The following is a 27,017-nucleotide window of genomic DNA, read 5'->3' as shown; positions in this document are numbered from 1 at the left end:
TATATCACAGGTCTGGGAAAAAGACTTCTAATGTAGCTGTACAACGAAATTCTCCTACTAAAGCCAAAAGTTCATTTGCAATATGGTTTATAGTAGTTTGTCTAGTGAATAAATTACCGGCTGAAACAGCTAAATCAATCTGTTGGGTTTTTTTAAATTTGTTTTGTTTTTCTGTGTGGTAGAGAAGTGCCATTGTTTCAGTATTATACAGGGAATTCGGGAATATCTCATCAGCTTGCCAAGCTGGCCAGGGGGTCCTGCTTGCAGGATGGAAGCCCCTTGGAGAGGCAGTGCATCTCCTGCCCAGCCCATTCCTGCCTTTCTTTTCCACTGAAACCAGGGCAGATGGTGGCTTAAGGCAAGCCCAAAACTCAGACTGATAAGCAGCAAGAATATGGCTTGGCTCTGCGCCTAGATGCCAGAGTGGATCCCCAGATGTACTGATGGAGGCTGAAGCACAAAATGGAAGCAATATATAATCCCCTCACGTCTGACATGTAACCTCATGGCCAGGCACTCCACACACTGCAGTCAGAGGTCACCCTCTGTGTTCTAGGTCATGAGAGTTCAGGCTGGGAAAAATACAAACCACAATACCAAGTCTTGTGCTTGAGTGTTTATGAACCATTTCTGAGGTCCTCTTGCCACCTGCAGATTATTCCTGCAAAGGAAACATACTTGTGACGCATTCCCAAGCATTGCACCATTACCTAGTATTTATTCACAGCATACTGATGACAGTAATTTCTTCTATGGGGCAGTGTGCATTGAGAATGGGGTATAAAAAGCTTGACTTAGATCCAGAGAATTTTGGAGGAGGTGCTGACAATACAGTCATTAATTTACAATTACGTTCCTTCAGAGAGCCTCCTGGCACTTTCCAGATACTGTTTAGAGCACATACCTCTTCTATGAGACAAGTATTATGACTATGGAAGTCAAAAAAACAAGGACAGAGAGGTTTAAGTAACTTGCCCGAAGCCCTACAGGAAGGTCCTGTCAGAGGTTACCGTAGAAATAAGTCTGTTCACAATGGCTTGAATTTTCAGAAGAATGTTCAGGATTTGTTTATATTAGACAGAAGTATATTATTTTTGCTACACTAGATATCTACTGCCTGGGAGAAAGCAAGGATTTGGTAGTAACTAATGATTCCTTAGTTACTGTGAAATGTATGAGAGGTTGATATTAAGAGCTGACAAAAATGGAGTTGCCATTAGATATCAAGCCCTGATCTAACAAAGTCTTTCAAAATGATAAATTTTGCCTCACTGGGGTCACTGAAATTTCCAAAAGACATGAAGTGGGTGCATATGTCCTTGCAGGGTCTAGTCACATTTGAGGGTGTGCCTTGTGAGTCCCCAGTTACTGAAATGCAAGAACCACAGCAACCTCCAAAAGCTGCTAGGAATATGCCCATTATGGTAACAGTGCCTAGAGATCTGGTATCCATCAGGGATCCAGCAGTCCCCATCATGTTAGGCATTGCACTGTGTCTGCGTGAGTCTTGCCCCACTTCACCCACATCCATCTGCCAGCCTGTTTTCTGTTACAGTTCTGCTGTTTTCTCTGGCAGATGAACTCTTCTTATATGACTTTGAGAGAGAAAGAGACAACTCCCATTTATTTGTTCCACTGACCTCCTGTGCAGAAAGAGACTGGCAAAAGTCAACAACTTCATGTATTCAATGACATCTAGCAATGTGTTGGTTTACAGAAAGAAGGTTTGTGATTTAACAAATCTCAGCCACTATATTCCTAAAGGTTATGGTGCTTTTTGAGAGGTAAACATGAGGAGGCTCTAAAGCCAAATCACATCACCTGAGTGTTGTTTCTGTCCTTGCACATGATATTGAGCAACTATTGGTAAAAGAATGATAATTGCCTTGGTTTTGAGGCAAGCTGGACCCATTAGGGCCTGGAGAGACATCCCTGGTATTTTATTTTTTATATATATTGTACAATGGGGTTAAGCAATAGTTTATTTTTTGTCACTGATACCTTGAGATGGGTTTGCATTGATAACACTTTCTACATTTCCAGATGAAATAAGGTCTGTTAAAACTATTTGGCTAGTAACATAAGGATTATGTCAGCAAGGATCATTTGTCAGTCTGTTCATAGACTGTTGGTCCATACTCCCATGAGTAATATACTCAAGTGAGTAGCTGTATTAGATCAGCAAGACTGGTGTCCTCAACAAGAATAAGGATTTTAAAGAAGACTAAGCTGTGTAAAGGAATTGTAACCTGATTGCCAAAAAGATAAGAAAACTTGCCATAACTCTGTAATTTTTCTGTAAATTTAACTTTTCTTAAAAAAGTCCAAACATTAACTTCTAGAGTTAAAAAAATGTACTTGCTTGGAGTGTGAATTAAAGCATTTTCTCATGATAAATAATTAATTGTTAATTGTTCTTTCTCTATTTGTTAGCCTTATCTCACGGAATAAGTTGTCATTATAAGAGATCAAAAAACTCGTTTTTTGCAGGAAAGCCTAGATTCCAGGACATATTGAAAGCCTGATTTTAAACTGGATATTTGGCAACAGTAAGAAAGCAGGGCCTCTTTTGTATGAAAGACAATCAAGCAGCAATATCTCCTGAACACTCCAGACAAAACCAATTGTCTGCTTTACAGGTACCTGGCAGATGAAAGGTCAGCTTTGGCTGATTCAATCCATACAGGTGTTTCTTTTATTTTTTTTCAGCAATACTTTCTCATAAACAGAACTTCATCAGACTAATCCAGTTCTCTATTTTTGTGTGGCTGCTCTGTTTTCCCCTAAGCAAATTCTTCACATGCCCAGAAGGAATCTTGTTTCCAACATCTGGGAGTGCTTTAGAGGCTTTCATTATTTATATGCCAAGATAATATCTCTTGCCCATGAATGTGCTACTGTTCCCATTGATTAGATGCTTGCTGATTAGTGCCAACTGCAGTGGCGGCCCTCAATTTACTTCACAAACTATGGGTCTCCAAACACTCATCTGACCTTCAGGAATTCATTAGATGTTGACTGCTACTGGCTTGGGAAGACTATAAAGTGAGGAGTTAGGGGAAAAAATGGTGTTTGAAATTAAGGTTAAAGACACACCAAAATGAAATGGTAGAAAATACCGTTTTAAATGAAAAACAAACAAACAAACAAACAAACAAAAGAGGCTGTAGAATAAGAAATGATGATTTCTTCAGCATTTGACAGCTGGGAGTTGTCTAGCTTGTCCCAAAGTGAGCCAGGAGTGAAGGGAGCCCTTCTGAGGACCACATACACATGTCTCCTCAGGATTCCCAGGGCTCCCCCAGCCTCATCCCCATCCTCACGGCCTCTGGTCAGACCTGGTACTTGGCTCGAAAGTGCTTGTCTCAGCAGAGGTGGAAGGGAAACACAGAGAGGAAAATGCTGATAGAGCCAAAAACTGCCACTCAAAGAGCAGCTTTGAAACCATAGCAGGAAGCTTTGCAATAAAAATGAATGCATGTATTCAAAACAAGAGAGAAAGCACAGCTTCCCTATCATTTCCTCATCGCTTTGTTAGGAAACGTTTCTCAAGCAGCGAGCTGCAGCAAACCACCTGCAATTATATTAAGAAAATGTGTTAAAATATCACATAATGCTAAGGCGTTTCTGAGCATGTGGGAATTAGCAGGCCTTCCATGAACTTACAGAGCTCCTGAGAGGACTAGTTTGCATCTCACCATGGACCACTGTCAGTGTTGGCAGTGTTGGCTGTATGATCTCTAAGGTTAGTGGCCATGATAGCCCTGCTACCATGAGGAGGTCTGTGGGGATACACCTGGATCTTTGCAGCCCAGCTCAAGTAACTCAGCAGAGTAGACTTCACTGCAAAATTGTTGTGCAAGTGTCCAAAATGCCTATTTAATTTTTCTTTTGCAGTCAGCAGTGCTATATAATGCACATTTTATTTGCCAAGGAGCTGCCCAGATTTACTCAGATTAGTTTCCCATTTGTTTTTTTGAGTGACTTATGATGCTTGCCTCAATCTTTGGTAAATCTTGCATCTTTAGAAACAATATTGACAATTCATAAATATTTTTCCAAGGTTGATGCCTCAGCATGGATACTGTATGCTTCCTTCTGAATCTATTTATAGGAGTACTCGACATTTTCATTTGCCTGTTTTCACTTCTGCTGACAAGAACCTGATCCCAAACCACTCAGTATACTTCACTGTCTCCATGTAATTGTCACTATACTCTAATCAACAACTTGATTCACTTGATTTTAAAGTTTCTAGACAGTTGGAGGCTATAGTGTTTTAGGTATTTTTCATCACATACAGATGCCCAGCAATGGAAAAACAGACATCAGCTCCTGAGCTGGCATACGCTGGTGTAACTCTGTTATGTTCACTGGAGCCATGCTAATTTACAGCAGTTGTGGATCAAGCTGGATTCCAGAGCACACATTGATTTTACTATAACTCTTTATTTCTTGGTTTTCAGCCATTTAAATGTAAGTGCATTTGTCATTTGGGAGGATACAAGGCATTTCTATGTCAGTCTTGATCCCATGTTAATGATGTGTTTGGGCAATGAATAGTAATAATGGGGTAGCTTGGAAATTAAGCTACTGATTTTATTCTTACAGCCCACTGGATTAGCAATTAAATTTCAGGTCAATTAAATACCTAAAAGGTCTGGGAGTGTAGAGGCTTTAGACTTAAAATATTAATAAACATTGTTGAGGAAAATAAGTCTGGTCAGCAACAGAGCAATTGTCATGGCTTTGGTGCTGGAGGAAGTTTAAGGAGCTCCCTGCTCATCTGTACCTCTATGGTGACAAAGTGACTGCTGAATTTTTTTGGTTTTAATTTAAGTTAAGCTAATTTATTTTAAGTTTCTTCCCCAGAAGGTATATTCTAACCCAAACTATGTCACCAATCTTCCCCTCACCGCAGCTGCTGACTCACGCAGGCTGGGCTCCTCACTGATGTCCTCACTTCTTCCATCGCTCTTGTAGAGAGGCTGGGGGTGGGCAGTGAATTTCCAGGGGACAATATAGTTCTTGGGTGACCATTTACTTGCCTCCCAGCATCATGACATCAACTGCCAGAGCGTGCTGTCACCTGGACCTTTGGAATAAAGCTGTCACTCAAAATCCTTGTAACAAAATTATGAAGGTTCTGCATAAGAGAAATTCTCAGCAGTGACTATAAAACACCATTTAGGTAGATTTAGAGCTCTCTAGCTGGATTCTTTTGAAATAGGAGCTGGCGTTGTTTCACGGGCTTTGAACGCAGGCCAGTTTACAGCATGCCAGCAGCTGGTGGGCTCCCAGCAGCTCTGTGAAGGGCTGTCCCTGCCTCCCCTGCCGTGGCCCTGAAAGTCCCAGTGCTAGGGAAGCCTCTTGCCACTTCATGGAGTACAGATGGAGTCTTACTTCTCTTTGGTGAGCACGTGAGAAGTGTCTTACAGGTGGGTGTTTGAATTCAGAGGTCTACCTATTTGGTGCTGATACACCGAGCTTTGTCCATGGTTGATAACAACCAAGGGTTGGCTTCAAATCTCTGTTCACTAAAATTGGCTGCAGATATCATCTAAAGAGTTTAGAATAAAGGCTGCTAAGGTCGTGAGACATGTTGTTATTAAAGGGAGGTTTTGGCATGTATTTATAAAAGAACATAACCTTAATTATTTGTTCTTTCCCTCATTTCATACTTGCCAAGCAATGGTTTTGAACATGTGCACAAGATCTAATGTATTACTGTTTGAGTTATTTTAGAGCTTCCTTTTTAACATTTACTAATTGACCCGCTGATGGATGCTTACTCTCCTTACTTTATCACTGTAATGTTGTTCTAGCTAATTCCCTGCTGAAGCAGCAGAGCTACCCATTAAGCAAGCGCTACGAGCTGATAAGAAACAGCAATATGATTTACGCATTGCATCAGGAAACAGGGACAAATATTGACATCAAGGTGACTTATTTGCCTGTGAAGCCCATAGTGAAAACAATCTCAGCAGGGAGCACCAGACATCAGCTCAGAGTTTTGCTATAAGCAGGGAGTTAAACATTTATTTTCTACTCTAAGAAATACTGTGTTCAGTGCAGAGGATGCAAGCAAGAAGGCAAAAGATGAAGGGCAGCCATCAATGCTGTACATCTGCAAATCAAAATGGTAGAAACAGGGTAAGGAGGTAAAGCCAGTTATCAAGACTTGTATGCGGGTTTTGGTCCGCAGGTGCTTGCAGGAGGAGCCTTGGTCACCTCTGCTGTGGCTTAGATGGGAGCAAAGTCAGAGAAAAGGTGCTTCAATGTCTGGAGCGGGGTTCAGTCATGGTCACTGGGTCCTTCCAGGCAGCATAGCCGGGTACCAGACAGGGTACAAGGTCCCACAAAGGCCACAGGGCACGGGCAGCAGGACAGCCACAGTAACTCTCTGTCTCAGCGTTTCATCATTTTGGCATGAGAGGAGGATTTGTCTCAGCACTAGGAAGAGGTTTTCCCTTTCGTGTGTATGGAAACACTAACCTTGTGAACTGCAAAATATCACACAGAGAACTAGAGAGGTGGTTAAAAAAGAAATCAAATTGGGCAATTAAAAATGATAGCCTACATTTTTTTCTCTCATGTGACTTGGTGTGTGATAATTCACAATTTTTTATCTGGACACTGACAACTTTCTTCGCTTCACAGATATCATGGTGATCAGCTTCCTAGAGCCACAGCCCCATTTTAGCCAGTATTTCACCCAAATCCTTATGGAAACATAGAATAAGCATAGCTGTTCACACCAAGATGTGAGGTGTGTCTGCCCCAGCAGCCTGACACTGACAGCAACTGCTAGCAAGCACCTAAAGAATATAATAAATAAATGGACATCTATAAGGGATCTTCTCCTGTTAGCAAGCTCCAGCTTCTGGAAGTCTGTCATTTAGTGAGTCCCTGAGCTACAGACCATATCTATACCATTGTGTTTAACGGTCCTTTGTGGCCCTGTCTTCCACAAATTTTTTAATTGCTTATGGAGGTGGTTTTGCCCTTAGCCTCCATACATCCTGAGTTCTGTCTTGTAGTGGTATGGTTTGTGAAAGACCCCGTCCTAACTGGCTTCAAAGAATAGATGAGATCAGGTACCTTCGGGATATGGTAGCTGGAGCATTACGGACCTTCTAGGCTCACAGTGCTGCACAGTACTAGACCGAAACCCAGATGACAGATCTCTAAAGTTGTCTGTGTACCCATATTCACATATTCTTCATCATATGGTACTGTGGGATATGGAGATACATAAGCAGCTTTAAAGAGAGGTGAACAATCAGCACTCCAATAGCTGCCTCTCATAACATCATCTCGTAGATGAATATGAAAGACAGGAGTGAGACAAAGCATGTCTTAATCCTGTCTCCACATCCAAAAGTAGCTCACCTTATGTCTCCTTGCTTAAAGCAAAGTGTGGCAGGTCCTAGAGAAGCCAATGTTTCATCATGAGTTTTTCAGATTACTGATTTACACTATGTCCTGCTGACATTCGTAGCAATCAGGTACCCATTGTGTTTCTGTGCTTTTAAAAATCCTCTGTGCCATCCACCTTCGTCTTTTAGCCACAGACTACCTGAAAGCTAAGCCCTTATTCTGAACTGTTTTCATGTGGTTTGTAATGCTTCGTTTTTTTTCTGTGGGACTCATTTTATGAGCAGCTCAAGCTGAAGCTCGCAGCGGTCAGACAGATGTGAGCTGCCACAGGAACATGTGAGCTGATCCGTGAAGTGGGGCCAAGGAGGATGGGTCAGGGCCAGAACAGGACTTGTCCACGGTGTGCAGGAAGGGGGACGGTCCCTGAGTGCAGATACAGGGTCACACAGGATTTTGGGAGCTTAGCCTTTGACTGGGGAAAGACATAAAGAAGGATTGTATGGGGAAGGCATCACACTGGGGAGCAAAGTTTCCAAACAATGGATGTCAAGCCTGGCAACAGGCTGTGATGTTTAAATGCCAGCTCTGCCATGACAGGCCAAACCCCCTTCAGCACTGCCCCACCACCATACATGTTCACAGCTCTGAGCTGCCCCTGTGCACTGTGTCTGAGGGCAGGTACCAAAAAAACATAAAGCAGAGAAATGTTAACACTTTCAAGAGCCTAAAATGTTTCCTTAAGCTCTTTGGATGTCAGCATTCTCACCTGTAAGGGAGAGGCAACCCAACTCAGCTGCTCACAATATCATTGTAAAATGCAGACAATTAATGCTTGGAAAGTTTCATGAGATATTGAAAGCACTGTATAGATGCTAAATATTATTACTGAATTACAGCATGATTGAAACAAATTGATTTGTTAGGAAAGTTTCAATGAATCATATTCATAACAAATTCAATTTAATTTACAACAGTGAGTCATTAATTGGCTGTTCTGCTGATTTATTTATACATCCTGCTGAAAAGATAACTGATTTTAAAAATCAGATCTTAAGATAGCTGGTCCTCAGAACTGTGGGATCAAGCATTTTGTAAAAAGTGCAGTAATATCAATTCATATTTAGCTATCCCCTTTTCTATCATATTTAATCCTGACAAAGGCTGTGCAAAGCACCTGCAATAAAATGTGCCTTTTTTGAGTGCTCTGAGCTTGCCCAAAATTACAGTGCTTCTCCTAAAGACCAGTGCTTCATTAAACTTGGTCCAAAATTAAATGTAACATTTTCTGATTCTCTGCAGGCTTCACTATGCAGGATGATTAGAAACTATGAAATACTGAGTGCTAGAAACCCAAATTGTTCCTAGATTGAAACCACACAAATGTGAGCACTCACTTCAGGGGAACGATTCAAACCATGGAATGGAATAGCTCAGTACGGTGACATATCTTTCATCCTGATGTGCCTCAGTTTCCCTCTCTGTAAGACAGAGGCAGGACTACATCTCTGTCAGTAACAGAAAATATCATTTGGATATTTGGATGACAGTGTACAGCATCTCAATGAGCTACCAGCTTCCATCAAACACTCATTATTAACAACCACACATTAATGACCCACTCTGAAGCAAAACCCTGCCAAAGGGCAAGGGACCAACATTTAACCACCACAGAAAACTTCAGAGAGGGAGATTCTTTCAGTGGTAAGAGGAGAATTATACTGTGTTGTTTTTTTTTTTTCTATAGATGTTGCAGTGATAAAGGGGAGAAGAAAGGGGGTGAACCCTGATTCGATGGAGGGACAGGAGAGGTGAGTGCATGTGTGAGGCAGCTGGGTCACAGGACAGAGGTGACAAGGGCAGAGGGGACAAGAAGGATGGAGTTGTGTTATGAAGAGCTCATCAGAGCACAGTTACCTGTTTGAGCTGAGTTCAGGGAAGAAGCATCTCATCTTCACAGAGAATTTGCTTATTTCAAATTAAAAGCGGTAAATGGAAGAAGATTAAATGAGCTGGGGAGAGAAAATTCATATAGAGGGCTTTCAAAAGACAGTTAAAGAAAAGACAAAATTTTCAGGTAACACTAGACACAGCAGGGTGGCATTTTCCTCCCACTCTGAAGATAACGGGTCTCCGGCACAAGGGCTGTCCTCTCCCTCCACCTCCCCCAGCCACAGGGATGGGGTAGCTGCTCCAATGCCAGTGAGATGGGACCAGGGTCACTGTGGGACAGCACTGTGCAGGCTGGCATGGGTCAGGATGCAAGATTAGGACCACAAATACTGTAACAGACAATATTAGAATTTAATAGCTTTGCTACAGTGGCTCTTGACTTCACTTAGGACCATGGCACTGACTGGCAGAGGCATTTTGTCTACCATTAACACAATGGTTTCTAAAATTAAAGAAAGAGGAAGGCAAGTACTGGCAATCCACAAGAATGTTATACTTCTTTATTTCCAAGCCTTAAAGAAATCCAGTGATACTTCTGAAATAACAGGAATGAGAGAGTTAAATTGTTGTACAAAGGCTGCCTTTAAAACTTCCTTTTTATTTTCTGATCATCATTTTTGATCTTCTTCAATCAAATGGAGCGTCACTTAGGAACTGATGAAAAGAGAACCTTCATCTTGTTATTAACTCCTTGATGAAAGACCTGTAAAAAGTGCATTGTTCATTTACAGGACTTTGGAAGATTTTGAAAATTAACTGAATTCTTTATGAGATACATGGCTTCTTGCAAGTTATAATTGGGCACACACACTGGAAAAGCAGTTACGATTGCAAAGAAGGGAATGGTGTCATGCTATTGCCATTAAAATAAACGAGTTACAAGACTCCTCATTCCCTTCTTTACTGCCTGGGTAAACTCCCCCTCTAAATGAGACTGATCCAAGAGGTAGAAGAGGCAGCTAGAGTTAAGCAGGCTAGGTAAAAATTGCCTATCCTAATAGATATGAAATAAAATAAGTCATGACAAAATTTTACACAAAGAGTAGTTTATCTTTGATTAGAAAAAAAATTAGCTTTTCTTTGGAGAAGCATGCACCCTAAAAGAGTGACTTGGCCATGCTGTTCCAGCACTATCCAGGCTGTGTTTGTGTGCCTTGTGATCTCTGCTTTCTCTCTCCAGCTTTACAGCAGGGCTACGTTTCCTATGATGATTTACAGCATAGCCAGAGAATGGCCCAGTGCTTATTGCTCAGACTCTCCTGCCTCAGTCATACTTTGCCCTCTTCTGCTTGTTTGGAGGGAGCAAGGGAGGAGGTCCAAGACTTCCACAGCAGAGGGGACAGATGCAGATGGAGCAGAGGTACAGTTGTGGCAGAGAAAGGACCTGAGAAAGGTCATAATCGCTCCCCACCAGCCACATCACTGAAGAGGCAGAAGGGGTGTGATGCTGCCCTAGTAAGCACATAGACATCAGGATTGTACAGACACTCCAGAGGACACTTCCAGTCCCCTCTGAATGCTATCGCCTTGTCCTGACAGCCCTTTCTTTCTGCCTTTTCTCTGCCCAAGCCTCTGTCCCCAGGCAGGACCCAGCTGACAGTTTGGGGCAAGTTGGAGAGGTAGCAAGGAGTCTCTTTTTGCAGAGGGTTGAGCACCTCATCCCACGCTACTGTTGCTCTCCAAAGGCTTGCCTTTTGCAGAGATAACCTCCAGGAGATGATGTGTACAGGAAAGAGGGAGGATGTGCCCCAGTTCTTTGCTGAAGTCTGGAAGTTGGAGCTGGGCAAATGTTTGTCTTCACTTTATTCCAGGATAACAAAACAAAACAAAACAAAGCAACTGTCTCATACGTCAGATTGTTTCTGTTCCTCCCTCTCTGAAAAAAAAATGGGAAAACTAAAAAAAACTTCAGTGTTTCCTCTATATTGGCCAAAGAGGGATGTTTAATTGAGTTGTTGTGGGTTTGTTTCTTTACTCTTTTTTTTCCAAGCTCATGCTTAGGTTAGGAGGCTACTTAAGTCAATATAAATGTATCCTGCTTTTGCTACCATGAAAATGTTTTATTTTTAGTTGAGCTAAACATTTGACCCAAATTTTGACCCAAATCACATTTTTTCTTTTTTCCCAGATGAGAAAGCAGAACTAAAAATTAATTTCAGGTATTTCAGAAAACCTTTTTTTAAATCTCTTTGTTGATGCAGTGTACTATGAAACAAACAAAAGCAAACTCACAATTGCCAATGATAGCCCTAACAGGGAAAGGCTAGCAGATCTTAATTTAAGGTGGTTTTTACTTTTGTTTCAGTCGTATTTTTGGATTTTTATGGATCTTGAATACTCAACTATTTCCAATTGTGTTGGAAATGAGGGTGCTACATTTATGTGAAGGCTGCATTTGTGAAGGACTGCTCTTTCACAACTAGGCATTGGAATTGCTCCTGCTGTGCCTAGGTTGGAAAGCTAGGTGGTTTGCCAAATGGCTGTATTAATATTCTTGCTTAAAGAAAATGTCAGTAATGTCTTCTGAGTAATAGGCTCTGCAGTGACGCTGGGATGACAAACATCTGTATTCTGATCAAATTCAGCCAGGCCTGGCCATGCATTCAGCCAGACTGAACAACACCTTTGTGGAGAGCACAGAGTTAAAAATAAGATCCTTCAGAAATGAAAAGCTTATAAATGCTTAAATGCTTTTTTAATTAAAGGAAATTGCTGCAGGAAGTGATTCCTTATATTCCAGGCTCTGCCAATTGTTTCCAATCAGTGCAGCTTGGGGTAGCTATTATCTCACTAAGTTGTATTAATGTGTTTCTTGTTGCTGCTATTCCTTTTAAACTAATCCACAGGTTAACTTGGGCTTTGCTGTTTTCCCCGTGCTTTGTTTGTCATAAAAGCTGCTTTGCAGGGCTCCTTTCACAACTACAATCCCTCACAGTAGCACATTATCATCTCCTCACATTGTTCCTTGCTAGACGGTTGACTGATTAGCAGCATGTGGTGCTCTGAAATGATTCTCACTGTCCCATTTGCCCAATCACTCTTCCTTCCCTAAACTCAAAGACCCTGAGGACAGCTGGTCCTTCACCTTGAGGATCTGAGCCCTTCCATGCAGAGCCACCTCTGCCGAGACCTGGCCACTGAGAGCAGCTCATCGCATGGCCAATGGCATAAGCAATGTACTCTGATTTTTCTTAAAGCCTGCACTGATGTGAGCACCGATGCAGCTTGTGAAACAGTCTTCTACTAGTTGAGTCAACTTCTGTCAGCTCTGCCATGCTGATATGGTTTGCACCCGGACACTTGCAAGTACAGGTGCTATTTTTGATGATGTACATACAGATGGAAACATGACCAGATACCAAGAAGTCTTGGCACAGTCACAGAGATGAGGAAGAAACACAGATTTTGAGGGCAGTATTCTATTTTATGGAGGACCTCAAAAAAGACCTTGGGTTGTGACCCTGTGTGGACTGTGGTGGCCTTGTGGAACTGTTTGAGATCTGGTGTTTTAGGGGCTCTGTTGTCATGTTACATTCTGCAGTCTCAAAAAACCTCAACTCAAGCAGACAAATGGCGTATAATAGCAAAAGCTTGAAGCCAGTAGCTGGTGACCAGATGAAAATGAGGGAAACTCTTCCAAAAAGTTTGTAAAAATAATAACTTGATTCAGTGCACTGAGAAAATCAAGGCATGCCACCACCAGTATCAATGACAAACAAACTCCTTCCCTCCTGCTAAGGGTTGGTTCTGCACTACAGCCTAGACTTGTCCCTCTGGTCCTATTGAAGCTGGTCCTGAGGGCCAGGATAAACAACCTTCAGTCCTCAATGAGTGACAGGCTGGCATAATTTCCAACTCTTAGAACAGCTTCAAACATCAACTATTTTTAATAACCTTTACTACTAAAAATTATTTCCTTCTTTCCTCAAAAGACAGATTTCTGCCCCTTGGTGATTCAAGTCAAAGGGCCTGTTCACGTGAGTGAAAGTTGCAAACTGTCCCTTTGGTTTACAGCTAGATACTGTCTGTTAGGTTGTCCTAGTGAACAACAGCAAGTATGCAACCTCCTGCATGGGAGACCCACAGAAATAACAGGGTACCTATGTACGTACCACAAACCAAAATCATATCCACAGCCTTATAAAGAAGGAAATACAAAACAGTGTATCGAAGATGGGCTATCAACTACAAACACTCTGTTATATCATTGAATGCCGAAGGTTGATTTGCATGCGGCATTTTAAATAATTAAAAAGCAAAATGGTGTTGCCATCTGCCAATGTCCATCTGGTGGAGGGAACACAAAGCCCTGAACGAGGAGCCAGCACCAAGCAAGATCCACTCACGAACAGGGGAGATCCCAGCAAGCAACTCACGGATGCCTTGCAGTGCTGTCGTCTCTTCTGCTCAGAAATAACTGGCAGTCCTGATAGCCCATGTTTAAACAAGGTTGCTGGTAGAGCATGAAGCTTTTCCAGTGCAGGCAGAAAAGTGGCTTTTGTAGCATGTCCACATAGTAGAGGTTGCAATAAATATTTTGTAATCAGAAACACTATAATGGTGTTTGTAAATGCAGGGACATGCCTAGCTTCAATAGCCTTGTTCGGGTGTGCCTACACCCATTCCTGTACTGTAAAAAATGTAATAGCAGCCAGAGGGAGGTCTATAAGGTGCTGATAATGTTCAGAGACAGAACAGAAAGGTCTCTGTGAAGAAGGATTCGGAAGGTTCAGACTGTATTTTACACAAAGACAAATAAGAGGTGACACAACAGAGGTAGGAGATGAAAAGTGCAGAGAAGGCAACCTAGCCATTCTCAGTTGGCCTTTCAAAACCCTCTCAAATGAGAGCGAGCAGCAGCCAAGTGAAATTAAAAATATTTTTTGTACACATCAAAGGAAATACTGGGGCTGGTTTATGGCTTGTTGTGATTGTGGCACAAAGCAGATTCATTGAACTAGAAAATTGCAGTACGGCATTATTATTTTTGTTGACCTTTCTTTAAGTTTTGGACCCCATTGTTTTCCATAATTTTGTAGGGTTCTGAGACATTTATACAAGTATTTAAAATATGAACAGTTATTTAAGTACAGGTACCAAACTGCAAAGGATACTGTGTCCCCCGCTATACTCTGCTACAGAGTAAGAAATGTCCTTTATAGAGCAATGCAGACATCCTTATTAGTTGTAGATCGGAGGAGGAAGAACCAGATCTTCCACCTGACAGTAGACCCCATCACAGACTGGGGTCACAACTGTGGTAATGACCCTCTGGACAAGCAGTGTCATAGCCATACATCTAAGAGGGTTGACATCATCAGAGTGCTCCCACAGAGCTCCACTCTTACGGAGTGCTGAACAATGCTAGCTGATGCCAGAAGTCAGCAGAAACTGAGTGCACTTGCTCCTTAGCAAAAACAGGCTCATTTCTTTCAAAAGGTGGAATAATACAGTGTTATTACTGGCTGTGATAAGGAAGAAGCTTATTCTAAGGAAGAATAAATTTTCACTACTTGCTGCTCCCACTATTATTTGTGTTGCAATAATGCCACCAGTGCACCAGCCACTGTGTAGAAGGGCATATGGAAAGAGATATCTCTGGACCAGATAGCATCACTTCTTATTGGAAACTGCCAGCTGAATGCATTTCCCCACATCACAGTGACACCGGCTTCATCCAGTTTCAGGTTCACATCTTATAAACCCAGCAGCCTCACACTGGGAGGTACTACTGACTGCAAACAGATTGGAAAAGTGGATGCGTCAGGGAAGTCTTTGAGGTTGTCTGTAGGGAACAGTGATGGCTTTCCTACTACAGATGCCCCAATAATGTATTTAATTCTGTCAGCTGTTTCAATTGCAACTCCACTTCTTGTTCATAATAATGAGTTTTTCTACACATTTGGCCTCAGTCTTCATCACTGCTGACAATATTTTGCATAAGGTTGATGAAGGCATCTAGATCAATGGGCTCCTCTCAGCTGCCAGGCCATTTAAAAGCATTAAGTGATACTTCTGTTTTGGACTCTCATTATTTATGACAGATAGCCTCTCAAACTGTGTCCTCCTTCTGGCTCAGCATTGCTGTCCATGGCTGAGATGGACAGAATGGTACTTTTAGGCAATTCAGTTTCCTTGAGCGCTGTACAGGTGTAGCCAGAGGGAATGGTCAGGTGGAAGCAAGCCAGAGTCACACAAATCCCCAGTAAACTACTTTGTACCAGGCTGCATCAAAAAGAGCATGACCAGTAGGTCGAGGGAGGTGATTCTGCCCCTCTGCTCTGGTGAGACTGCACCTGGAGTTCTGCATCCATCTCTGGAGCCCTCAGTACAGAAAAGACATGGACCTGTTGGAGGGGGTCCACAGGAGGCCACCAAGCTGATCAGAGGGATGAAACACCTCTCCTATGAGGACAGGCTGAGAGAGTTGGGGTTATTGTGGCCTTTCAGTACTTAAAAGGGGCCTGTACGAAAGATGGGTCCAGACTTTCTAGAAGGGCCTGTTACAACAAGACAAGGGGTGATCATTCTAAACTAAAAGAAAGGAGATGCAGGCTAGACACGAGGAAGAAAATTTTTACAATGAGAGTGGTAAAACACTGGCTCCGGTTGCCCAGAGAGGTGGTAGATGCCCCATCCCTGGAGACATTCAAGGTCAGGCTGGATGGGGCTCTGAGCAACCTGATCTAGTTGAAGATGCCCATGCTCATTGCAGGGGGGTTGGACTAGATGACCTTTAAAGGTCCCTTCCAGCCCAAACCATTCTATGATTCTATACCACATTTTTCCCACCAGAATTCAAATTTTTGTTGAGAAGGAAGGATGTAGGCAATCTTTTCCCAAACAGACAAGAAGAGTGTTCATTGGCAAGTGTGTAAGCACTTTGCTGGGGATATTTGAGAGAAGCCACATGCTGGTCTTAGCTCTTGTGCAAGCATAGTGGCTTATAAGGAGTAACATTACTGAAGCAGTATTGGAGCTGGCTCTTGGGCTTCAGGGACCACAGCACCATTCACCTCTCTGTCCAGATATTATACACATGTATTTACACATCTGAACTGTAGTTTTCTGCTCCAGTGTTGCTTTTTGCATGACACCTGAATGAGCAGAACTGGAGGAGACGGATGACATATTTCTCAAACTTTTGATGTTTTTGCTGTTCAAGCAGGTGTTTTCTCACTGAGATAAGTGAGGTTTGCTGTGACCTCCTTTTCCTGTTTCTGGAGTCACAGGACTCTGAAGGACAGACAGAACTTCTTGATATTATAGAAAACAGAGTCAAGAATATTACTTTTGCATTTGTGTGATTTCATGCAGAAAAAAATGTGCCTTCGTATTTCCAGAAAACGACAGCAAAAATTGTTGTCATTTTAAGGTAATTGCCTGTTGTTACCTGAGGTTCAGTTGTAGCATAGGTGATAGCTGATCTCACTCCAAGAAACTTCTCTCCAAGTTTTCTGGTACCTTGGCCTCCGATTGGCACTGCTGGAGATGAGCAGCCTCCTTCCTCCATGGAACAAACGTCGCTCCTGGTGCTGCAGGAGATGCAGTTTACATCCCTTGCACTAAGTGAAGTGAGCTTGCTCTGATGTATTTTAAATCATTGTAACAGTATTGGGCACTTTCCATTTAAAAGGCAAGTGCTAAAATAAATTGAGGCAACTTCTTATTTAGATGCTAGGAAGCTGCAGGATAAAGGAGGAAAAAAGCAAAACAAAACTAAACAACCCAAACCAGCCAGAATAAAAATCTGTGTTTAAAATCTCCCCTAAGTTACTGTACCAGCTCAGCTCAATATCTAAAACAAAGAAAATGAATTATGGAACAGTATGAGGAGAGCTTGTTAATTTTCCCACTGATGCACTATGAAATGAAAGCTTTATTCTAAGAATATCATATCCTCAGGGCTCTGTCTGGGGAGACGCTGACAAATACAAATGTCCTTACAATTTTTCTTTTATTCTTGCATTATGGTGTATTCCAGACAGATTTCCAAAATTACATATAATAATATATAATCTGTAGTTGTGGTTTGGTGGAGTTCAAGGCTGTGATATTCCAGGACATAACTATGCCCTGCTTGAAAATGGAAGATCAAGTGCACATAATGAAAGGCAGATAAAATTCTAGAAGAATTTGCTTATTTCTTAATCAATATTAATATATGTGACTTTAATTCCAGCATCTTTTCTCCTGTTGTGTACCAAGGGAACATTAACAACAAGAGCAGCTTTACATTTTCATAGAGCCTTTCATCAAGAAGGATTCAAAAGTGCTTTACAAACCTCGGACAAAATTCTTCTTTGATCAGCACTGAGAACCTCTTAATCCGTGGTGCAAATCTCTGTTGCACTTTCTGTGCCTTTTTCTGCACATAGAACTTCCATTGATTTCTGCAGGAATCTTGTGTGTTAAGCAAATGCAGAACGTGTAATAGAAATCTGCACTGCAGATAAAAAAAAAGAGAAAAAAAAAATCTTCTTGTATGGATTCATTGCCCATCACAGAAGTACACCACTGCTGGAGTGGACACCAGTTACCTTCTGTATGCATTAAAAAAAGAAAGGCCCAGTCTCAGTTCTCTGACTAAGAACATATTCTGTGGTGTTGCAGGTTATGGTTTTCCTTAAAGACAGAAAAGTAAGAATATTCACTCCTGTACAAATTTACCTCTTTGTTTCATGGAGCCTTCCCTGCCAGATCCTTTGAATCTCTTCCAAAAGCAGAGTCAGATCTGTCTGCCAGATGCTTGTAAGCAGCTGCTCCAAGGTGAGTGCCATGGGTACAAGTAGCTTTTACCCCTCCAACCTCTTCTACAGTGGACACTCTTGGACCCTTCCTGTTGCAAATGAGAGGAGATGGTGTCACTAATTTCCAGAGCTTCTGTACTCTGTGTGTGTAAATCTTGTTGAGCTAAATGCTAGCTTGGAATTCTTGCAAAGTGTCTCAGGAGATTCCTGAGAAAATGTTAGATTTAGAGATGTCCTCCATGTTTCAGTTTGCTGGTGTGAAGTTAAATCAGGACGTCCAGAGAAGATGTAGCAAACTGAGTTTCCCAAACTAATTCCAAGTTTGATTGGGGTAAAAAACCTGAGTTATCACTGTCTGATTAAGCTCTTTCATTCTTAGAGCTAATGTTATGTTTCTGATTAGAGTTTACAAATGCCAAAGAACACTTTCCCTTTTAATCATCAGAAAATGATGAGCAGCATCTCATGGAGATGAGTGAAGAACTCAAAGTTACCATTAATTCTGCAGACACATCTATTCAGCAATCAAGATTTCAATCCTTCCACTGAACCCATAAATCTCTGGCCCTGTCATGTCTTATTTTATTAGGGCATTCTGTTTCTCATGAGTAGAACCATACTTTTAATGAGAAAATCATTCAGAATTAAATGTCCCCTAGGGATGCTATTTGAAGAAGTGCCTCACTTGCAAAGACAGGTGTAATAGTGTGATGAGGGATCTTTTAACTACTCCATCTGAAGAAAAAAAAAAAAAAAATAGAATATTGGCCATATCAATGTGAACAGTATTGGTTCATATTCAGAATAAAGTTTGCAGTCTATGGCATCATGTTGATTTATCTTATCAGATGAGCTGCCCCAATGAGTTTAGTCCTATCTGTTTAAAAGCTCTGTCTTCCAAAGAGTGACGGTTCCTGTATAAGTGAATACCTCCCTTACATTTCCTCCTGTTGGTATGCCTAAATCTGAGTTTGCATCCATGTTTTTTTAGCACGTGTTAGCTAACAGGATTGCCAATTAGCATGCACACCGTTAGCAGCAAAAGTTCATGTTCCATCACTGGTGCTAATCATATATGTAAGAAACATGATTTATCTTATAAAAAATTGTTTTCCTTTTAATTGCCGGCATAAAAGAGCCCTAATCATACACTGTAAATTTAAAGGGGGATATGGAATGCATTAGGAACTCAAAAGGAACCCTTCTTTAACTGTCTCTGAAAACCCCAGGTGCAGTAAAGTCTAAGTGAAGGTGTATATATTGGGTCCACCCTCTAGCCACAGACCAAGAGGCGTCAGTGCAATGTCCTGCTGCAGCTTTGCTCCTGTCCCAGGGTCCTGACACCAGCTTCTGAAACTCTGCCTCAAACTCTTTGGCTTGATTGACATTTAGAGGGAAGGATTTGGTGGTGTTTGAAGGTAGCTAGTGAAAGTCTTAAGTAACGTGATGCAAATAATTAAACTTAGCGATAAATTGGTGCTTTTCATCTTCAAAGTACTTCACAAACATTAATTAGTTGGGCTCAGCAAAGCCCTATAGAGTGGAAGCCACTCAATCCCTGTCTCCTGTGAAGTGACTTCCTTGGCTGTCCCCCCACACACACTATTTTTAGTACCTGCAAGAGCCCGCCTCATGTTTCCTTACTTTTTCTTCACATGGCGCATACCTTTTCCATGATGAAAGCCATGTCGGCTTAGTAATGGGGAGGAGGGAGGAGGTTTTAAAATTAAATAGTCTTTTAAAACAGCAATTAGCTTGAGTTTTCCTGGAAGAACTGAGGCATATGAAGATCAGAAGCAGGCACCTTTATATCCTGCACCAGCCTCCAAACCTTCAAACCTATCATCCCCTTTGAACATGAAAAGCTCTGTTTCAGGCGCACCAAGAGGCGGATCCACGGGCTGATGGTCAGCGTGAGTGCGCGTCCCACTGTGAACAAAGTTACCGTGAATTTCAGCTCATGCCTGGCTGGCAGGTTTCCTCACCCAGTTAAGGCATCTAAAAATATGGCCACAAGGAAGGAGAATATTATCTTCATGGGACGGCCATCACTTTGTCGCAGGGCCGTGCTTCTTCCTCAGGTTCAGAAGCAGATGTCTGTTTGTCCTGAGTCTGGTGTCCATGAGGAGACAGACTCAACATTTTTTTGCAAATCTGACTATTTTATGACACAAATGAATAATTTTTGGTATAGCCATTTTATCGCAGCTGCTCTCCTTGCATGGGTGTCTGCTTAGCCCTGGAGTGGCTCATCTCTTCCTTCAGGAGAACTGGTAGTATCTTCCCTACAGAAGCAGCTCCATTCTCCCATTGCCTCCCTGTTCTCTTTTGGTAACTGTTGTTTCAGACATTTCCATCTTAATTGGTACTGTGTACCAAGTCCAGGTGTTTACTTGCCCATGTGGGTGGGGTCCTGATGACCTTCTTCAAAGGTACCTCTATAGCAGTCATGGTGCGTTAATGTTATCAAACAGCTGTGCAGGCACCAACCTTCAATTTACTTGCCTGCTTGCCTTTCCTGAACTTGATGTTTGCTTTACCAAAATAATGGGGCAGCCTTCCTACTACAGGTGAGAATACGTAAGTGAAGACAAAGACCTGGTGGCTCTCGATGCAGGAAGCACCTTCTGAATAGAAAAAAGCAGACTTTTTTTTTTCCTACTTGTTTACAAATCAGACAAATAAGCAGGCAGTGCAAAATAATCTTATTTATTCAGTGTGGCAGATCCAAAATTTTGCTGAAAAGTGCAGATCTCTCAGTTGCACATCAGCTTATGATGTTTAAAAAGCCTGGGAGAGAGCTGTATTCCTGTTTTTCTGCATGACTTTCACAAAGTCATTTTGCTTCTCAGTGTCTCAAGTTCCTGCATGACAGGGTGTTGTGGAAATAAATAACAGAGGGTGGAAGGAGAGGGGAATTGAGCACCCAAGTTCATTTAGAAGTCACTGGAGAGACAAGCGCTTGCTGACTTCCCCACTGTTGCACTACCCATTGGATTTCACTGCTTCCCCTTGACAATAGCTTGACATCACTTCCTGGAACAAAATGGATGTATTAAACGGAGTATTTCCTCTATAACTCATAGTTATTCAGATACTTATTTTTGGCTAGCAATGCTAGCTTGAGCTCTTAGATTGACTCTGTTTCCTGACCAACCCCGATGTATTGTCTGTCTTCTAGTGCAATCTTAATATAGTCTATCCTGGCCTCTGGGAAAGCAAGCACAGATGGATATACACACTTACCCTGAAAGTCTTTAGCTCTTCAGACTTGTTGCAAAAAATATTTTCTGTGGAAGCTGTATGACACTTTAATCATAAAAACAGAAAATTCCATAAAAATAAATTTTGTGGGGGTTGTGGATTATTTTTTTTTTTTTTGGTTCTTCAGACATTAGTTTTATCTCTACAGAATTACCCTAAAACTCTAAAAGAAGGAGCCATACCTCCTCAAAATGCTCCATAATAAAGCTCCCTGCTGTGTGTCTGTAGCAGTCTCATGTACATCACTCTGGGTTTTCTACAGGAGCATGAAGTGCCTGGGATAAACATCTTCAGCATCAACACTGGGTATGTGGCTACTGAGTAGAGCCCTGGCAAATCCCTTCAAAGCAATATTTTTTTCCTCAGAGAAAACATGTGATTTTGTGACAATAAAATGGTTTGAAAATTTCAGTGGGTTATTTGTGCTACTGCGAACCAAATCCAGTAAAAACAATCTGAGCCTTTCATTTTGGCATTGAAAAAAAAATTAGTGCCATTTCTCTTCCACTAACTTCCACCACTTCTGATATTTATTTCAATTTATTTTTTAATTAAAAAGTGTGCAGATGCAGAAGTCAGAGAAAAAAATATTTAATCTGAGGCTACAGTTAACTTAAAGTGAGTGCCAAAAATGTTGGAAAGAATTCATTGCACATCAACTGCAAATTAATTTCTCTCATGATTCTTCAGCATAGCTAGGAAAAATAAAATTTCAGTTATTCACATAGCTCTGTTATTGATTCTTGTCATAGTTCTTTATCTGGTGGCTTCATACAGCAAAATAAAGCAAGTGGGAGAAGACAATGGGGACCTAAGCCCATTGTAACTCTAGTAGGATTATATGGGTTTAATAAGTATTTGTTTGCCTCACTGGGCCTTCACTTGCAGCTAAGGGGTAGTTATTTCTTAATAAATCAATTGCTTGTGATCACTTGTTCATACCTTTTCCCTTTGACAACTCCATGTAAAGGATGGAAGCGTAAATGAGAAGAATGCCCCATTAAGTTCATAATACTCAAGACCTTCCAACTTCACCTCATCATTAAAATGGTTACAGACCTCCAGAGTTGTCTTTGAGCTCACCTTGCTTTGCTAGATAAAGGCCAGCAGGTGAAGAATCACAACAGCAACAAACACAAATGAAGGGGATTTGAGAGACCGTCTAGGTATTTTATAGATGACCAGGAAAGCAAGCATCAAATACGAAGAATATTTTTAAAGACCTTCAGGTGGAATTTTGGGTTGTTTTTGGCTGATTGTTGTGTGAGGGATGGGGCTGTGAAGAACTCTTCCAGCCGCTAGCTAGGGAGACAGTGCCAGGTTGAAAATGCTCATGAAGTAAAAGATTTCAAACTTTAGGTTTGTCACAGCAAAGTTGCCACCTGTGCTGCTTCTGAAAGAGCATTCCCACTATGTGGAGGTGAGTTATTCTTTAATTAGAAACACTTTTTCAGGATGCAGCAGAGATGTTTTCATTACTCAAACAGCATGACACGCAGCATTCAGCAGCAGCTGACTACAGTCTGGTAAGACAGAATATCTGAAATGAGTTTAAACTGAGACCACATCTATGAATTCAATTCCAACAACCCCAGGCACCCACAGCCATGCACGAGTCCTTGGACGGGGCACACGTAATTCCGGTGCAAACTGGTGGAGGAGTCACCATGCTGAGAGGAGATAGCAATGAGCCACTGTCTTCCTGAAAGACTTCTTTGTAGTGGGGGAAGGGAACCAGCCTTTAATCCGAAGATCAAGGAAAACATTTTGGCTGGTGCCAGTTTTGCTGGCCTGAAATTGATCTATCCTTAGGACTTTAGTGGAGCATTCATCTCACCACTTGTTTTGCAACTGAGAGGTGGAGAGTGGAGCTAGGAAAAATCTCACATTTCAGAAAATTCAGAATTAAAACATTAAGCAAAACACTTTCTGGCATGAGGCGCAGCATTAAAATGCAAACCACACTAATAAGAACAAGAGTATTGTTTTGATTAAACACCAAAGCAATAATCTCTCTAAACTTTCTACCATTTATCTGTGTGTTTTCCAGTGCAGTTGTCATTAGAGATGTGAGTTTGGGAACGTTTTTATCTCTCCCGCTTTCCACAGCAGCAAGTCCTGCACCACAGCCAATGAGCGAAGCACACTGCAGACTTGCCCTCCTCTCTTTCCAAAATCCTCATGGTGCTGTCAAGAACTACAGCAAACAGGGTACATCCACTTCTCGAGCAGAACTGTCTGGAGACAGGAAGAGCCTTCTGAGAGGGTCTGAGCAGAGCAGTGGGGATTAAAAGGAACTTGTGGCCCATGTGAGGTGAGGCTCCTCGGAGGAGAAGACAGCCTGTGACTGGGAACAGAGGACAAGAGGGCAGGAGAGACAGGAGTGCCAAAGGGATTTTCACATGAGGATTTCTTGGCTTTTTTCACTATTTATTTTTCTTGAATCGTAGAATCACAGAATCATTTTGGCTGGAAGACACCCTCATGATCATCAAGTCCAACTATTAACATAACACTGGCATTCAACCACGTCCCTAAGAACCTCATCTACACATCTTTTAAACACCTCCAGGGACAGAGACTCAACCACTTCACTGGGCAGCCTGTTGCAGTGATTGACAACCCTTTCCATGAAGAAATTTTTCCTAATATCCAATCTAAACCTCCCTTGGCACAACTTGAGGACGTTTGCTCTTGTCCTATCACTTGCTACTTGGGAGAAGAGACCACCACCTTCCATGCTACAGCCTCCTTTCAGGTAGTTGTGGACAGTGATAAGGTCTCCCCTCAGCCTCCTTTTCTCCAGGCTAAAGAGCCACCGTTCCGTCAACCACTCCTCGTAAGACTTGTACCCTTTCAAAATAGAGGGGTTTTCTTGCTCAGCACATGATGAATTTGCCTTGTCCCAAGCTGCAGGGCGCTTGGGGATAGAGCCTGCCAGCAGCACTGCCTGGGCCGTCTTGCCAGGAGGGTAAAGCAAAGCCTGACCTCTTATATAGCAACCGGAGCAGGGAGCTGCTTGGGACACACGTAATCACCCAGCATGGAACGTGGGCAGGCCAGCGGGGTTACCACCTCTGCTCCAGGGAGAACTGGGAAGAAATCTTAGTTAATATAAAACTGCAATCTTTGTCACCCCTGAGTCTGACCCACCTGAGAGGCAGTGCATGCGTTTAGCTGCTGGAGCAGAGCCTCAGCAGATACACGGAGGCTTCTATACAGAGCACGCCTTTTGTGCCGACTCCAAGGGAATAATGTCACCTACCCAGGCACCAGCTCCACTTTCCACAGAGCCTGAGTTTTTCCTTAGAAGTTTCCTATTCAAGAGCTTAGCCTGACCAGGTCTGACCTTGCTTAGCTTAAGAGATGTAACAAGATCACTGCCTGAGGTGTGAAATGACACTGGAATGGAGGTCATGATCTTCTGAAGAGCATCTTCTTCCTCTGCTGCGACATCTCCTCCTGGTTCCCCTGCCCCAGCATCCAACTAATCAGGCAGAAACAAATGCATCACGCTTCTAGCACTCCACTGGCAGAATATAAAAATCTGCCCTTTCGGCTATTCAGCCATCTCAGTGGTACAGACATTTTTTTAATGTATATGAATCCAAAGATCAAGCAGTTCATTTTTTAGGTTTGGTGGCGTGGTTTTTTTTTGTTTTTTTGTTTTTCTTTTGTCACTACTTCAGCAGAAACAAAAAATGTTTTCTATAGCTCTATCTCTGCAAGATGCCAAAACAGATTAACAGACAGACGAACAGACAGTGTCTTTTAAGCAATGTGGACAGCACACCAAATCAATCATTCTGAATGAATAATACATTTAAGAGCTGCAGCAATATGAACAGCAGAAAATTCATCTGCATCTACAGTGAAACTACCTGGACCCATTTCAAGATGGAATATTCTGCAGAAAGCACAGAAGGCAGTTTTATTTTGATATTTCAGATACCATAAGAATGAATTTGTGCATATGTCAATCTGTTGCGTGCTAGACAGGGATGGTTCTGTGAACGGACATTACAATGTAAAACTTTAGATTGAGCTATGGAGAATACACAGTTTTTTATTTACAGAGCATTAGAATAGCACGATCTACAAAAAACATTCATAAGGGACTTCTATGAACTGCTATGAAAAAGCTTCTTTTGTAGGGAGCCATGGGCTGTATAATGTTTTTATTGTGATGCGGTGAAGAATGAGCTTTAGAAGCAATCTTAGCAGGATAAACGTGAAGATAAATTAAGCCTGAATAAAAAAAAAAAGCATTGAAATTCAAGTACAGGTTTCTGTGGCAAGCCTAATTGACAAAAGAAAGGGGGTGAAGTGCGCCGTTGCCAAGTTAAACCAGGCTTGGATCCATGGGGACATTTCAATTGCCTTGTTTATTTTTATCACTGAAACTAAGCTGACTTTCTGAAGGGGAAGGAAAAATGAAAAGCCCCAAAGGCTCTTAACCTTTCTTAGGGAGCAGAAGGTGAGGTCATCAAGAGTTTCATGACTCTTAACAGGGAAACAAAGCAAAAGCGTACAGTGGAGGCTGGTCCAGGCTGAATGGAACGAGTGAAAGCTGCTGCATTGCTGTGGGCAGTAGGTTCTTGCTGGAGATGGAGGGTTCCTAGAGACAGCAGATGTAGGCATGGGGTGGTATAGGGAGGAAGCATTTCTCCTTCCTGTGGAGAAGGCTGATCTAGTTGGTGTTGGTGTGCCTGCCTGTAAAACTCCTTTTTGAGGAGCTCAGCTAAAGGAAGCAAAGCCAACATGCAGGCAAGAGGCTTCTACAGGAGCAAACTGGCTCCTGCTTTGCTGTGGGTGGTAAATCCCTCTCTGCAATGGAGTGATTTGTAGGAACCCCCGAAGAAGTACCTCAGTGTTTTCCCTCATCTGCTGTGTCACAGTAACCTATGTTATAGGAGAACATAAGGCTGTTGAGTTGGGCAAAGATTTGTTTGCCCACGTCTGTCTAATGGTGATTAACTTAGGAAGGCTGTCACAGAGTAAACGAGAAGGAAACAGCCACCATTCATCAGCTGGTGGCCTCCTGATACAAATCCTGCTTTCAGAGCTCCTACAGCAGAAGGTTAAAAATGATGCAACGCATGGATTGCAGCAGTCATTTTATGTTTGCCTGTAAGTTCAGGGTGGCAGTGGGATAGATGACTAAGGTATGCTCCTGAGCCTTTCACTGAAACAGATTGGAGAGATTTTGAGGGATTTAGCATGGAAAAGAGAAACGTTCACTAGCCTGATTTCCTGTCCTTAGGGGGAATCCCAAAAAGTATAAGGGATACCAAGGAAGGGGTATGGCCAGAGATAGAGAGTTACCCATTTCTCCCAGAATAGTGCAAGTTCCTGATTATCTTTGGGACCAGAAGTAGTGGTCAAGCAGTAATCTTTCTAAGAGTGAATTATCAATGCCAAAAATAATGCTCCTTTTCCCATTCTGTGTTGCTCCAATTCTTCTCTGCCCATCAGATAGCTGAGAATCTGTGCCAGCCTATTTGTGAAAATACAATACAAAAAAAGAGGAGAAACACAGCCTTTGCCAGATGGCACCAGTTCATTCCTTTACATTTTTATTTAAATTACTAAAATAATGCAAATTACTTGAGATCAATTTTGTTCACCTTTGGAAATGGCTAAGTGATTACATTAACGCTCAAAAGGCCTTGA

The 27,017-nt window shown here is 42.0% G+C and overlaps 2 long non-coding RNA genes across 3 annotated transcripts in view; one reads left to right on the top strand and one right to left on the bottom strand.

Annotated features, from left to right (window-relative positions):
- The window catches only part of LOC110364841 (uncharacterized), a 29,355-nt gene extending 3,732 nt beyond the window's left edge, over nucleotides 1-25,623 (top strand). Inside the window, exons 2-3 of one of the 2 annotated variants that reach the window (XR_002423879.2) lie at nucleotides 9,125-9,188; nucleotides 23,454-25,623. This is a non-coding gene — a long non-coding RNA (uncharacterized LOC110364841). Of the gene's footprint in view, nucleotides 1-9,124; nucleotides 9,189-23,394 lie in introns of both variants that reach the window. The other variant, XR_010470166.1, reaches the window with a different exon arrangement.
- On the bottom strand, nucleotides 9,832-18,446 carry LOC110364840 (uncharacterized). The gene is made up of 3 exons (XR_010470167.1): nucleotides 17,616-18,446; nucleotides 16,724-17,015; nucleotides 9,832-10,033 (listed from the first exon to the last, which is right to left on the bottom strand). It is a non-coding gene; the product is annotated as an uncharacterized LOC110364840 (long non-coding RNA).
- Nucleotides 25,624-27,017: the final 1,394 nt, after the last annotated feature.

This window comes from Columba livia, chromosome 2 (genome assembly GCF_036013475.1).
Source record: "Columba livia isolate bColLiv1 breed racing homer chromosome 2, bColLiv1.pat.W.v2, whole genome shotgun sequence".
Classification (NCBI taxonomy): Eukaryota; Metazoa; Chordata; class Aves; order Columbiformes; family Columbidae; genus Columba; species Columba livia.
This window is presented reverse-complemented; position numbering and strand designations above follow the sequence as displayed.